Source organism: Eschrichtius robustus, chromosome 3, assembly GCF_028021215.1.
Source record: "Eschrichtius robustus isolate mEscRob2 chromosome 3, mEscRob2.pri, whole genome shotgun sequence".
NCBI lineage: Eukaryota > Metazoa > Chordata > Mammalia > Artiodactyla > Eschrichtiidae > Eschrichtius > Eschrichtius robustus.
Window position 1 is genome coordinate 126,869,054 of NC_090826.1, and position 14,710 is coordinate 126,883,763.

Genomic DNA, 14,710 nt, shown 5'->3' on the forward strand with positions numbered 1-14,710 from the left:
TGTTTGTTTGTTTGTTGTTTGTTTTTGAAGTATAACTCACCTACAACACTATTAGTTCCTGTTACACAACATGGTGATCTGGTATTTCTGTACATTTCAAAATGATCACCACAATAAATCTAGCTATGCTATGTCATCATACAAAGATAACATAGGTATTAACTGTATTCCCCACACTGTATATTTCATACCCATGACTCATTTATTTTGCATCTGGAAGTTTGTACTTCTTAATCTCCCTCACCTTTTTCTTCCCTCTTCCCCACACCCTCCCCTCTGGCAACCACCTGTTTGTTCTCTGTATCTAGAACTCTGTTTCTGTTTTGTTACATTTGTTCATTTGTTTTTTAGATTCCACATATACGTGAAATCATACAGTATCTGTCTTTCTCTGTCTGACTTATTTCATTTAGCATAATACCCCCTAGGTCCATCCATGTTGTCGCAAATGGCAAGATTTAGTTCTTTTTTATGGCTGAGTAATATTCCATTGTGTGTGTGTGTGTGTGTGTGTGTGTGTGTGTGTGTGTGTGTATCTTCTTTACCCATTCATCATCTGTTGATGGGTGCTTGGGTTGCTTCTATATCTTGGGTATTGTAAATAATGGTACAATGAACAGAGGGGTGCATGTATCTTTTCTAAATATTGAGACAACTGAGGATGTTCAAATTTGGTCTATATATTAGATAATATGTTTTCAATTGTGAGATTTTCTGAATGTGATACTTTTATGGCTGTCATGTAGGAGAATGTCCTTTTTTTAGAAAACATGTGTTAAGATATTTAGAATAATAGTAACTGAATTCTCTGTGAAAAGAACTCTCAAATGGCTTACCAGAAATATATTTGTGTGAACGTGCATACGTGTGGAAAGAAAAAGCAAATGTGGCAAAATGTTAATTGGTAAATCTAGATAAAGGGTAAATGGGCATTCATTGTACTATTCTTGCAAATTTTCTGTAGGTTTGAATTTTTTTAGAAAAGGTTACGGAAAATATTCACAACTATAAAGAATGAGTAGTATGTACCATGTTAATTATTCATATCAACACTCCCCCAGATATGTTGGGGCATCCTTTCTGCAGGCTGAAGCAAAGCTTTTTACTACCCATTTTTGGCAAGGCTCAGCGAGATGAGGTAACTTTCCCAAGGTCACAAAGAAAAGTGTTAAATAAGGTACCAAATAAGCAGAAACCAGAGAGCCAAAGATTCAGACACCCCCAAATTTCCAAAATTTTCCTACCCACGTGAAAATATCTTCTTCATCCTTGACTAAATAGGAAACTTCAAATAAGGGATTCTGCTTCTTTTTATATCATTAACTAGTGTGTTCAGTAGATTAAAAGATGAGTTCCGGAAGAGAATATATTGATATAAAAATTAATTAAATGAAATTAGGTGTGCTAAGATAATGGAATTCAAGTTGACACTCTCTGGCATTTCTCTTCATTCTTTTGATGTTCGGCCAAGGGGAATGCAAGACAGGGGGTTAGCGCTGCTAGGAATAACTGCCATCAACCACCAATTTAGGGAGTCACTAGAGGAGAACAATTCTCAGATTTCAGTGTCCCTCAGGACACATTTTCCTTTCCTTCGTTTATCACCTGCATGCACCATCTCGTGCAAATCCCAGCAATCTGGCACCTGTGGGTCACTGCTCAGCTCAGGTTCTGTGGACCTGATCTCATGCCTGTGGCAAATCTCACTGTGACTTAAAAGCCTGGGGAGAGTAGCCTAGAGAGGTGGCCTCAGTCAGGACACTGGAGCCAAAAGAGTGTTGTGTAGTTCTGTTGAATTAAAAAAAAAAAAAAAAAAATCTCTGTATGTGCATGACCTTGAGGGACAGGACTGCTAAAGACAGATAAGATTATTTTACTCCTCCCTCTCTCTCTCTCAAGTGAACCAAATATTACAATCCCCATTTTGTCTTCCCAGACTCAGGGATCAGGTTTGCGCTTTTCTCTTCTTGCTTCTTTTAGTCAGAGGTGATTACCTTCAAGTTTGCTTTAACAACTCATGGCGTATGTGTGATACATTAAATAGTAGTTTTAGAAAATCTGTTTTCCAGTTAGCCTAACTAAAATAGCTTGTCGTGGAAGAGATACCAACCGTCCTAGGAAACAGAGGCTGGTATATGCTGAGATTCTTTAACTCCAAAGTCTCGACAGCAGTTTACCGTCATCAGAATAAAGATACCAATAGACTCCAGAACTACCCGTATTAGAAACATTCCCTCCTCACAGTTCAAGCTGCAGGGGAAAAGCAAAGAACCTGGAGCCAGAAAGGCAGCACCTGCCCTTGATTCTCTCACCAATGAGAAAGAGATTACTCATGGTAACTCAATTTACATTTTATTTTTCACTCCTTTGACTTCTTGCTCAGTCCTAGACTGCCTGGCTTGCCCGGTATATTCACAGGATTCCTCGCCAAGGAAAACTACATTTCAGGGAGCACAGTGGTACAGTAAGCACTTAATAGAGGACCTGAAAAGGTGAATTGACAGAGAAATCTGACTGGTAAGAGAGCATGGGACTTTGTGTGGCCAACATATGGATGGACAATGTGGAGATGGTAGTTCTCTTTCTGCTTCTGCCTCAGGGAAAAATTTAGGCACAAGATTGACAGAAAGGAATGATCTGGTTGGTTTACTCATCTCTCCTGACGTCCACCCCAACACAGTCAATCCTGTGGTAGGTAGCAAAGGAGCTAAAACTAAGTCATAACTATCCTCATGAAGGGACTTGAACACTCAGTGAACCGTGGAGCCAAGCTCTGCTTAAGGTTCATTGTTGTTTCTTCATCAAGTCAGAGTAAGAGGAAAAATATAGCAAAGGTTATTGTCTTTATCATTACATCTTAATTCTAAAAATAATTTTATTTTGATCTCCTACAGTGTGTTAGATAGGCCGGGAGATACAGAAATAAGTGATCCACGTCCCTTCTCCCAAGTTGCTCAGAGTAGAGTGGAGACACCTGCATGAAACCAGGGCAATAAATCAATAAAAAAAAGGAGAGATGGACAATCCAGAAAAGATAGTAGGCATGAGGTAGCATCCCAGCAAGTATGGGAAGAAAGAGGGTCCATACCCAGGAACTAGAGAAGAAACATCTCTTCCACAGTGACAGGAGAAAAAGAGCAGAGGGTGAATAATTACGCAATGCGGTATACAGCAAGGTCACCAATGTTTGTAATGGAACTACTTTGAGCCATGATGGATTTGACACTATCATAGTCTCAGAAGTTTCCAAAATGGATGGCTTACGTTAAGAAAGAAAGAAAGAGAAATAATTTAGAATCATTAGATTAAGGATTTGGGGGGAAAGTACTTAATTATAGTTAGGAGTTATTTCTTTAAGTAAGTCATGCTCTCTAGGTATATTCGTCTTAAGCTTGGTGACTATTACCTCTGAAGTTCAAAATTTTAATAAAAATTCCACTGTTTTTTAAAACATAACTCAATGTTTATATAAAGGATAAGGCAATGAGTTTTTTGTTTGTTTGTTTTAAAAAGTAAACTTTTTATCTTATGATAACTTGTAATTTACAGAAAATTTGGAAAGATAATGCAGAGCCGCCCAGATAGCCTATACTGTTTCCTGTAATGTTAATATCTTACATTAGTGTGGTACACTTGTCACAACTTATTAACCAATATTGATACATTATTATTAACTAAAGTCTGTGCTTTATTCAGATTTCCTCTATTTTTACCTAAGGCAATGAGCTGTTTAACTTATTCCCAAAATATAAACATAGAGATCAAACATGGAGAACGAACTAAAGGAAAACAAACATCTAGGTCAAATGCTTTCTGTCACTAGATTTACTAATTTAACCACAATTCAGTAAGTCTTCTAAGCCTGAGTTGTGCATTGAGCCTAAACCCAGTTCTGCAGAAGTCCTGCAAATCTGATGGGACATCAAAACTAGAGTTGGTTTTGCTTGAGGGTCACAAGACTTTGACCAGCTGGTCACAATTATGTTAGCTCTTTAGCTGTTTACTAGCATCAGAATTAAGGTACCAATAGACTCAGTATTGAATAAACTATCAGTATTAGAAAAATTCCTTCCTCATGGTTCAAGTCGTGGAAGAAAAGCAAAGAACCTGGAGTCAGATAGGCAGAACCTGCCCTTGATTATCTCACCAATGAGAAAGAGGCTACTCATGGTAACGTGATTTATGTTTTATTTCTCACTCCTTTGACTTCTTTCTCAGTCCCAGACTGCCAGTTAGTTCAGTAACTGCGAGTCCCTTCCAGGCATCCTAAAGGGTCTTTGCTCTTTTTAGTTTAACATTTCAGTTCAATTTAAACATCAGCCAGTGTTTGATAAAAAAGTTTTAAATGGAGGTATGAAATAGATTCCCCACTGAGAGCGAATTCTTCTCTTTTCTTCCTCAGATTTTCTGAGTATCAGGAGATCTTTAAAAAATAGAATATTGGGTTTCCCATGAATGATTCTGACCCAGCAATTCCATCTCTGGCATCCCCACAACCGTAGTTAGTAGTTAAGTGTCTAGTCAGGAATTTCTCTACCACTGAGTAGATTAGATTTCAAAGAATTGTTAATAAATCCATTTGTACATAAGTCTACAGTGAAGCTACATAGTAACCAATGTGCATATATCAGTACAATAGAGCCCACCTACCTGGGTTCAAATCCCAACTCTGCCGTTTATTACCTGCAACCTGGCTGTATAAACTCTCTGTGCCTCAGTTTTCTCATCTTTAAGATGGGGGGGAGGGGATGATAATAATAGCTCTTTGATGTGAGAATTAAATTCATTTGTACACTTAGTACCTGACACATTAAAAAGTGTTCAATAATTGTCAACACTGTTAGCTATACAAACTTAAATTTCTTCAGAGAACTGTAGTTATTGATGGCTTCAGTTCCAACTCTTCTTTATTTCAGATCTCTTAAAAAGATGCTCTTATTTTATCTTTATTTTCACTGCATATAAAATTTATAAGAGACTAGGTCTTCAACAACTATGGACATTTTCATAAAGTTAGGATTCTGATATCTGAACAGTGAAAGTATCTTTTTCATAAAACTTAATGGCTATAATATCAAAGTGGTATTAGATACTACAGATTTTAGCTCACTCTTTGTGTTTTGCTTTGCCTTTCAAAAAAAGCAAAACCCAGCAAACGCACCTTAAGCCATGACTGATGGCAAAACTATAATGGCCGCAGGCGACTGCTAATAACCTCTGTTGGTGGGGGCAGAGTTTATATGCATAGCTTTGTATCTATAAAATTAGTAAGTTGAAAGGTCATAGAGGATGTTCTATACTAAAATAAAGAGATGAAAAATACATATTCATCTAAAAAAATATGTAGACTCTGTGTATCACCAGTGTCCAGAGGAGTGCATGGCATAAATAGGTACACAATAAATAGCTGTTGTTGAATGAGTGAATGACAGGTACTTTGGTGAACACTATTTTTATATCATCTCTAGTACTTAAAGCAAACAAAAAGAGGGTAGGATTATTATCTGTACTCTATAGATAAGGAAACTGAAACTCAGGCTGGTTAGATAACCTGAATGCCCAGCTATCCAATTCTGAAAGCTTCCTTCTCCACAATTCCATGCAGCAGGGTGAAAAGTTATTCATCTGAGATGTTGTGTGGAGTACCAGAGAGATAGACTAAGGTCAGATAGCAGAGGACAACTGACCAGAACTCCATTTGAATGATAACTCCAGGACCCCCCTCAGTTCACAGAATGAAGCAGAAAAACAAGACACCACACCTGAGCCAGAGTGAGAGGAAGAGCCCAAGTATGCCCACTAATCTGGATGAGATCTGGAAGGACCGACAGGAGAGTAGGGAGCCCAGCCTAGATTCCCAAGATTCAGAGGGACCAGGAAAGGCAGAGCTTTCTTTGCTTTCCATCGGATTTGTTTCTTTATTAATTAATGCCTTCTTCATTTTCCTGATTATAAAAGAATAGATTTTCATTTTTAAAAATTTCAGGCTATTTAGAAAGATATTCTTAAAATGTAAAAATATTCTCTAATCCCGCCACATGGAGTTAACATTGTGCTGTATAACCTTCCAGATATTTTTTCTCTGTGTGATTGTTATACACTTTTTTAACGCACAAAGCAGAACCCCTTTTGAAAGCCCAAGGCTGCACCCCACAGACCTACCCCTGTGTGTCCTAATAGCACAGCAAAAGTTCAAGTTTCTGACACTCCTAGCCTCAATGTTCATTTGTAAAATGAGAAGATCACCATTGTCTATCAGCCTACCTTTATGTAAAACAAAGTTACCTATATCCTTCGGGCTTTAGGGGATGTTTTCTCTTTCAAAATTAAGGTGCCCAGTTCTTACCACAGTCCTTCCCTGCTGATATCAACACAAAAATTATAAAAAGTGAAGCCAAACAATGAATACTTACACTTATTTCAAAATACCATTTTAAATACTCACCTGAAAACACACAACCCATGACTTATTAAACGCACACTGATAAAGCCCTAGTGTAACATTTTAGCTGTTGGAGATCCACCTGGGCTTATCATTAGATGTAGGGCTTTATATAGTATTCAATAGAAATCAAACCAGTCTTTGGATAAATAAATTGTGATTTTTTTTTTAACTTTGTTGAAATAAACATGCTTATTGTTTTCTCCGTCTGTCCTCTTTAACTACAGTGTTTTTGTTGAACCACAACAGGTGGCCCTTATAAACGTGCTATCACGCCCAGGCAGGAATGGTAAAGCCAGCCGAGGAAGCCGACTGGCTTTAGCAAGACGGCAGCTCCAGACACAGCACATCGGCCTAAGAGAAACAAGAGGTCAGCAACCTGTTGCACACAGCATCTGATTTCCAAAAGGTGGAACACTTTCTCCATTCAGACTGGGTAGGTTTAAATCTCTGATCCACACCTAATTAACTTGTACCTTTAAGTTGGTGTAAAATAGGATAAAAATTTAAGTAAAGAAGTACAGTGGTAGCAGGTGTGGTCAGTATTTAGCAGATGTTGGGTATGATGATGATGAAGTAATTTTCCTCCCCTTGTTTTCGCTGAGTGTCATATGTAGCCAGTACTGCAGAAAACACAAAGCGAAAGTTCCTGCCATGTAGTGAGCATTGTCAAATATTGGGTCAAGTACTTTATTTGCTTTGTATGATTTAATCCTGACAACAACTTTATATGTATTCTTAAGGTTTTGTTAACCCCATTTCTCAGATAAGAAAACTGAGACTTAGATGAAATTTGTTCAATGCCACAACAACACCTAAAAAATTCTTTCTCTAGAGAAAAAAAGAGAAGGGTGCACATATATTTGTGAAGGGCCTCACTAGCTATGTATGTACCTAACCTAACATAGGTAAACCAAATATATTCTATCTAAATTTTTATATGACACCCAGTGTTGGTGAGGGTGTGCACAAACAGTCATTCTCATACAATTGCTAATAACTATCAAAAACATGTGATGTCTATACCTTTTAACCCAACAGCTTTGATAGTAGGAATTTATCTTGCATATCTATTGGAACAAATATGCCAAGATGAAAGTACCACAAAATCATTACAAAATTATTTGTAATACCAAAGTGTGATAACAAAATAAAAGCCTTTCAATATGGAACTAAACAAAGTATACTATACAAATAATAAGGTACCATACAGCCTTTAAAGGAAAGGGGTAGATAGATAGAAAAGGTATCCAAGATATATATTTTGAGTGGAATTGTAATCATATATCAGCTCTAAGTTCAAAGGACAGAAAAATCTTTATGAACAGAGACAACCAAGGGTTGCTTCTGAAAGAAAATGAGACTTGATTTTTGTCTCAAATAAAAAATGGAATTACCTTGGCCAGGCTGGGGAAAAGAGGAAGGACCAGGGAAGGCTGTTGTATAGTGGAAAGACCCCTGGTTTTAGAGTTCAAACCCCTGGTTTTAGAGTTCAAACCTCCAACCTGAGGCAGGCCCTCCTAGAGCTTTTACATGGAAGTACCCAGATTGGCAGAGAAAAGATGCATTCCTGGAGAAAATACAAAGTGGCTACTGGGAGGAGCGATTTCTTTTGAAGTCTCAAATTCCCTTCCTTTGATTTTGGCTGATGGATACTATGTTGTTTCATTGAAACTGACAAATTAAGAATGTTGGACTGAATTGAAGAGAGCTGGTACAGCATATCAGGTTCAATGTACAAACAATTTCTTTCTTTCTTAGAGACGTGGTTTTTCAACAGCACAGGCTCTCATAATTATATGGACAAAAATAATGGAAACTGAAAACTAAGAATCAAGAGCTATATAAACATAGTTGAATTTATTTGTCATAGCTGATGATTTTTATTTCTTTGTACTTGTTTATACATGTTTTTTACAAGGTGACTAATTCTTCAAGAAGTGAAGTGTGATGGCAGGTCTATATGTACTCCTCAGGAAGGGCCACTAATTCTCTGATTTATATTAGGATTCTGTGTAAAACATCATTTGAAAAATAAATTCATGGCTCAAAAAGAAAAGGATTAAAAACCACAGCTTGAGGTACCAGCTAATAACCTTTAGGCAAGATATCTACACCATGAGCAGGTAACAACAATAAATGGTAGCATCTGGGGTCATTTGAGTCATTTACGACTCCGAAAGAGCTTATCCCCAAGATGTAACTGAGATTGAAAAGGTACATAGTGCACATTGGCAACTAACCAATGAACCATTGTTACTAATAAAAAAACATTTATTAGTTAAGAACTTGCTAAGTAAAGATTCTCACTAAAATGCATAAATGCCCTCATTAAGCCCACAAATAGGAGAGCAGCCTGGGGAAATGGAATAAACAGAGACAGCACTAGAAAGAGAACAGGCTCTGGAATCAGGCAGGCCTGAGTATGGTGAGCTATGGGACCTTAGTCCAGTTGCGTACACATTTGACACTTAGCTTTCTCAACCACAGAAAACAATAACCACTTCATGGGTCTGCTATAAGCATTTTCCATAATATATTTCTAGTGCCTGACACAGAGTAGATATCAAAAAAATGGTAGTTTTTATTAGACAACTCACTTAAATCTGAGCCCAGTTTTCGTATTTAGAAAAAGAAAGCAATGATTCCTATGGGAGGATAAGTATGAAAAGGATTTGAGCTTTAAAATTATCTAAAGAGATAAGATCATTATCAATAATTGGTAGACAGTATATAAAGACATGAAGCATTAACTAATACATGGGTTACAGAAAATGTATGACTTCTATCTCTGAAAATATGGTAGGCTATATACTATACAAATCTCCCCAACAGAAAGCACTTAAAATTGCTGGATCACATATGGCAAGGCTCTCGGATGTATAGCTGACCTTCCATGGAAAGAAGGGAACTCCCCAGAGAGTACTGAAGAAAAGAGTATCCTGAGGATAACTTTTTTCTCTTTACTCATGGAAAAACATGAGAACAGGAGACAATTCCTTGAAATGCACAAGGGGGAGGGATGAATCCAAGACCCCTGCATGAAACCAGGAACATTGAAACATCCTCAATGAAGGGGAACAAGAAAAATATCTGCCCATCAACAAAGGGGGCATAAAACAATACTTGACATATTGTCCGGGACTCTTTGGAAAAAAGTCTCCTCTGAGAATTCATAACCCCAACCTGCCCTCATGTGGATTAGGGGTTCAAGTTTACACTATCTGTACAGTCTCAGAAACCCCAAGATAAGAAAGGAATCTAAAATGATCCTAGGTTATTAACAAAATGAAACTTTTAACAAATGCCAAAATAAATCATACCTGGAGGGATAGATACTCAACACAGCTTCCACAGGAATCCCACAGATAAAGCCAAGTTGAACATGAGCTCAAAAGTGAACACTATAAAGCGCATGAGTGACTAAGCCACCGTGAGTAAGAGTCAGCAAAAACAAAAAGAGCTCAATCTGATTCCGAAGAATTGAGATAATGCAATTATTGGTTAAATTATAAAAATGTTTGTAAATTATTAATAAATTAAAGATAACATTTAAAACGTGAAAAAATAACTATCAAGAAACAAGCAATTTCAGAAAAATTTAACTCCTAGAAGGGAAAAATGGTATGATTAAAATTAAAGCTAAAATAAAGAGCAGATTAAACACATCTGCAGGAAGAATTAGTCAACCAAGATAGAGCTGAAGACAAAATCCAGAATTCAGCACAGAGAAAGAGCTTAAAAATATGAAAGAGAAGGAAAACAACATAATACTAGGATATGAAGTTTCGACATGTGTCCGATAAGATAGAGCACAGAGAGAATGGGGAAGACAATATCTAATGGATAATGACCAAGGATTTTTCTAGAATTGGTGAAAAGCATGAATCCTCAGATTCTGGATACACAAAGAATACCAAAGAGGAGAGAGAAAAATTGCTTTATAAATTTTACTCAGGTTTTAGGTATGTTTTTGGCATGAGAGTCCTGTATAGCTAAGTCATAAACAGAAATAAAAGTCAGTTGTTATTCTTTAAAAATGGGACTTCAGGTATTAGCAGGAGGCAAGATGGAAAGATTTGTGGGGAAAGAAAGGCCTTTTCACCATCCTTCAAAGCAGCCATGAATTTTTCACCATCCATATAAGCAGTTATGTATTCTTCTATCTCTGTTTTCATTCATTCATTCATTCAACACATAAACCATTGAGGCTCTAATAAGTGCCAAGCACTGTTTTAGGAACTGAGAACATATCAGTGAACAAGGCAGACAAAATCCCTGCTTTCACAAAACTTCTATTCTACTCTTTGAAACAGACAGTAAATAAATAAACACAGAAGACAAATTCAGAGAGCAATAAGTGCTATAAAGAAAATAAAACAGGATAAAAAACAGAGTTCCAGGGGTTGAGGATCTGGTGTTGTGCTACTTTGGTTACAGTGTTGGGGGAAATTTCCCCAGAGGAGATAAAGACAGGCTGAAGTCTGAACTCTGAAAAGGATTCGGCAATTTCAGGAAGAGGGAACAGCGGGCTCAAAGGCCTTAAGGCTGGAATAAACCTGTTTCTGTTTTAGGAAAAGAAAGAAGGCCAGATTACTGGAGCACAGAGTTCAGGGGCATGTGAATGATGTGTGCTCAGGGAGAGGCAGGGACAGTTCATGTGGCTTTGTAGGCCATGCCACTGGGTCTATATTTTATTCATAGTACTATTGGAAGCCATTCATGTACTTTTAAGCAGTGAGTGGTGGGATCTGATTTAAATTTGTAGATGATACTTTAGCAGCTTAGTAGAGACTAGATTCCTGATGGGGCAAAAGAGAAAGTAGAGATCAACCCTTATTGGAGTTTCAACCTTTACTGGAGTGATCTAGCAGAGATGGTGAAAGTTGGGTCATGCTGGCAGCAGTGAAGATGGGGAGAAGCAAACGGATTCAGGTTACATCTTGGAGGTAGAATCAACTCGACTTGCTGATGGATTGAATATAGGGAGAGAGGAAATGAGAGGAATCAAAAACTATGCCTTGACTCTCAAGGTTTGGGGCTTAGTCATCTTGGTGCATGGTAGAGTCCATTCCCTGATATGGAGGAAAAAGGGGGGGAAAAAAGAGTTTAAGTGGAAAAGTTAAGGTACCTAAGAAAAGTTTGGAATGCTTATTAAACAACCTGGTAGATAGGTCAGAAAGGCAGTTGGATAAACTGCTCTGGAGATCAGTGGCATGGTCAGGCAGTTAATGGCACATAGATGGTATCTGAAGACCCAAATTAGATAAGATTACTAAGGAGAAGGTGTTGATAAGAGAAGAGGTGGGGAGGGTGGAAAGAGGGGAACCAAAGGGTGAAGGTGAGAGAGCGGAGGGGAAAGAGGAGAGGGGAGGTTAATATTTAGAGGTCTAATGGAAGGAGGGGGGAGTGGATCCCAAAAATGCGATGAAAAGGATTGGCCAGTGTTTAAGGAGAAAACTCAGTCAATAAATTTACAGAAAGCAAAGGAAGAGAGTTTATCAAGAAAGAGGGACAAATGTGTAGGAAGTTGCCAAAAGGTAAAATAAAATAAGGATAGAATAGTGATCATTGCATTTGGCAAGATGCAGGGTACTGGTGACTTTGACAAGGGCAGTCCCAGTGCAGTGGGGAGGACAAAGCTTTATTGGAGTTGGCTAAGGAGATACAAGGAGGTGAGGAAATGGACACATGAATTAAAGTCAGTTTGTTGGGTTTTTTTTCCTGGTGTCTTACCCAAAAGTATATGGGTAATATATGGTAGTTCTATTTTTAGTTTTTTAAGGAACCTCCATACTGTTCTCCATAGTGACTGTATCAATTTACATTCCCACCAACAGCGCAGGAAGGTTCTCTTTTCTCCACACCCTCTCCAGCATTTATTGTTTGTAGATTTTTTGATGATGGCCATCCTGACCAGTGTGAGGTGGTATCTCATTGTAGTTTTGATTGTATTTCTCTAATAATTAATGATGCTGAGCATCTTTTCATGTGCCTCTTGGCCATCTATATGTCTTCTTTGGTGGAAAGTCTATTTAGGTCTTCTGCCCATTATGACCCAGCAATCCCACTCCTGGACATATACCCAGAGAAAACCATAATTCCAAAAGATACATGTACCCTAATGTTCACTGCAGCATTATTTACAATAGCCAGGACATGGAAGCAACGTAAATGTCCATCAACAGAGGAATGGAAAAGAAGATGTGGTACACATCTGCAATGGAATATTACTCAGCCATAAAAAGGGACGAAGTTGTGCCATTTGCAGAGACATGGATGGACCTAGAGATTGTCATACAGAGTGAAGTCAGTCAGAAAGAGAAAAACAAATATCGTATATTAATACATATATGTGGAATTTAGAAAAATGGTACAGATGAACCTATTTGCAAAGCAGAAATAGAGACACAGACATAGAGAACAAACATACGGACACCAAGGGCGGGGAGGGGAGTGGTGGGATGGACTGGGAGATTGGGACTGATGTATGTACACTATTATGTATGAGGTAGAAGGCTGCTGAGGGCCTACTGTATAGCACAGGGGGAAAAAAGAAGGTACAATCTGCTTGCAGGACATAAGTTAAGTTAACCTTAAAAATGCATTCCAGTATACATTAGGTGCAGACAAATACTGTTAGATTCCACTTATACGAGGTACCTAGAATAGTCAAACTCATAGAGTCAGAAAGTACATTGATAGATGCCAGGGGCCAGGGGTTGGGAGGAGGAATGAGGAGTTAGTGCTTAATGGAGACAGAGTTTCTGTTTAGGAAGGTGAAAAATTCGGAAGATGGACGATGGTGAGAGTTGCACAACGATGTGAAAGTACTTGATGCCACTGAACTGTACAGTTAACTATGGTTAAAATAGTATGTTTTATATTATGTGACTTTTACCACAATAAAAAAACACGAAACAAAAAAAAGTGTATGGGTAGTATACGAGATATGCATTTAAGATGGAAAATAGAGTTTGCATTCTGATGGCCGCAACCCTGTGAGAGGGAGACACTCCACCCAGGAGACAGAAAAAGAGTGTCTATAGGGGTCGTTGCCTGAGGACCCAGAGCAGCAGGGAGGGGTCGGCCCTTGATAAGAATGAGGACGCTGCACACACCGTGGGAAGGAAAGGCGGGGGATGGGTGGAGACGACGGTGGGAAGAAGGGAGCTCCTGTTGAATTGCTATTGTATGATCGTGAACCCCTGTGCATCTCAGGCCAGGGTTGAGAGCTGAGCCCCTCTGGAGCAGTTTCTCCTTTGCATTGGACCACTGGCCCCTAGGGCGGCTGTCCGCCACTTTGCATTGGACCACTGGCCCCTAGGGCGGCTGTCCGCCACTTTGCATTGGACCACTGGCCCCTAGGGCGGCTGTCCGCCACTTTGCATTGGACCACTGGCCCCTAGGGCGGCTGTCCGCCACTTTGCATTGGACCACTGGCCCCTAGGGCGGCTGTCCGCCACTTTGCATTGGACCACTGGCCCCTAGGGCGGCTGTCCGCCACTTTGCATTGGACCACTGGCCCCTAGGGCGGCTGTCCGCCACTTTGCATTGGACCACTGGCCCCTAGGGCGGCTGTCCGCCACTTTGCATTGGACCACTGGCCCCTAGGGCGGCTGTCCGCCACTTTGCATTTGACCACTGGCCCCTAGGGCGGCTGTCCGCCACTTTGCATTTGACCACTGGCCCCTAGGGCGGCTGTCCGCCACTTTGCATTTGACCACTGGCCCCTAGGGCGGCTGTCCGCCACTTTGCATTGGACCACTGGCCCCTAGGGCGGCTGTCCGCCACTTTGCATTTGACCACTGGCCCCTAGGGCGGCTGTCCGCCACTTTGCATTTGACCACTGGCCCCTAGGGCGGCTGTCCGCCACTTTGCATTTGACCACTGGCCCCTAGGGCGGCTGTCCGCCACTTTGCATTTGACCACTGGCCCCTAGGGCGGCTGTCCGCCACTTTGCATTGGACCACTGGCCCCTAGGGCGGCTGTCCGCCACTTTGCATTTGACCACTGGCCCCTAGGGCGGCTGTCCGCCACTTTGCATTTGACCACTGGCCCCTAGGGCGGCTGTCCGCCACTTTGCATTTGACCACTGGCCCCTAGGGCGGCTGTCCGCCACTTTGCATTTGACCACTGGCCCCTAGGGCGGCTGTCCGCCACTTTGCATTTGACCACTGGCCCCTAGGGCGGCTGTCTGCCAGCTTCGTAAGTGGGTACCATTTTGTGATCGAGTCAGATAAAAATTGCTAACAAAACTGCAAGCAA